Genomic DNA, 1,620 nt, shown 5'->3' on the forward strand with positions numbered 1-1,620 from the left:
GCACTGTATTTTCAGCACTGGACTGTGAACCACAAGGTCAGCTTTTCAAACGCACCAGCTGCTCCTCAGAAACCCTGTACTGGGCCACTATGTGTCAGAACTGACGCAATAGCACTTAACAGTAAAAACATACCACTTTATCTGAAAAATCCCAAAACTTGGAAGTGTGTTATATTTTTCAATAAAAGGTCAGCACCACAAAGAGCCTACATTTTGTCAAAAATCTAGAATTGTAATTTGTGAGGATAAATTCCATTTGTTAGAGCAAACACAGCACACAAGTAACCTTGGAACTGAGGAATAGCTTCGATTTTTGGCATAATTTGTGAGTCCACAGCTTTCTGATCCACTTTGAGCTGCTCTATAATCTCATATTTCTCTTTCTCAGTGTCAAAGATCTTGGTGTCTGGGCTTCTGCAGCTACTTCTTCTTGAAATAAGCACCGATGAGATGTTTGGGGATCTTCACACCACTGATATCAATTTTGGTGGAGGTGGCAATGACAAATTTCTTGAGTGTTCTAAGTAGACAATCTCAATTGAGGGACAGAGGTCCAGTCGCAAGGAACAAACCACTGGCCAGCTTCAGGAAAACCACTTTCTTCCCCTATGGCGCCCAGTGAGGATGATCAGAATGGTCCCAGGAGTGATGCTGGACCACAGTCTTCTGACATGCTAACTGAAGGGTTGTTTGCCGTGGCTCAACAGCGTCTGAGCCACATCTTCAGTTGGTTAATACCTGGGCATTTTGCACAGTTTAACCATTCAGGTATCACCATTCTTGTCACCTCGAACTGGCTTTGTGACAGAAACAAGAGCCTTCTCCTTCTTCTTTTCAACCCTGGATTTGGCAGCTGAATACTTCCTCTTGTACATGGCATTTCTGGAATATATGACTGACTGGGAATACCTGCCAATTCCTTGAACTAGACAGGATTTTGGCTGCAGTGTGTCTTCCCTTGCTTGGGTATTTTGCCCTTGAGGTTAGCCTTCTTAATTTTGCCACTGGCATCTACTTTTTTGACTTCAGGCCTCTCCTTGGTAGCCAGCTTCTCAGCCTTTTGATCTGCCATCTTCCAAGATGGGAAAGAGCTATTCTTTTTTAGGGCACAAAAAGTTATCTTTAATTATTTAGCTATCAGAGAATTCAGAAGCTTCGGCTAACCAGATGAAAACAAGAAGAGGGGTCCTCCTGCTTGACTCCAGGAAGAAACCATAGACACAAAACTTTTATGTCCTTGAGCTCCCAAATGTGTCAGAATCCTTAAAGTCTCATGTTATATAACTATTCAAAGGTACTAACAATCTATAGACATACAAAGAAAACATGGTCTTTTTCAGCAGTGATCCTCAACCATCAAAGTCCTGATGGGTTTTTAAAATCAAGTCAAACCTCCCAATCTAAGGAAATTTGGTGGTGTAGTGGGTTACATGAAGAAAGCAAAAAATCATTGAGAAGACAAGGAAGAAGGAAAAGGTCAAAATGGATGTCAGAAGAGACTCTGAAACTTGCTCTCCAGCACAGAGATGCTAAAGCAAATGGAAGAAATGAGGAGGTACAAGAGCTGAACAGAAAATTTCAAAGATCAGCTCAAGAAGATAAAGCCAAATATTACAACAA

At 41.5% G+C, this 1,620-nt stretch overlaps 1 pseudogene; it reads right to left on the reverse strand.

The window, feature by feature from the left end:
- Positions 1 to 224: 224 nt before the first annotated feature.
- LOC102820137 lies at positions 225 to 1,072 on the reverse strand (annotated as a pseudogene).
- Positions 1,073 to 1,620: the final 548 nt, after the last annotated feature.

The sequence above is a fragment of the Chrysochloris asiatica genome, unplaced genomic scaffold, assembly GCF_000296735.1.
Source record: "Chrysochloris asiatica unplaced genomic scaffold, ChrAsi1.0 scaffold00061, whole genome shotgun sequence".
Classification (NCBI taxonomy): Eukaryota; Metazoa; Chordata; class Mammalia; order Afrosoricida; family Chrysochloridae; genus Chrysochloris; species Chrysochloris asiatica.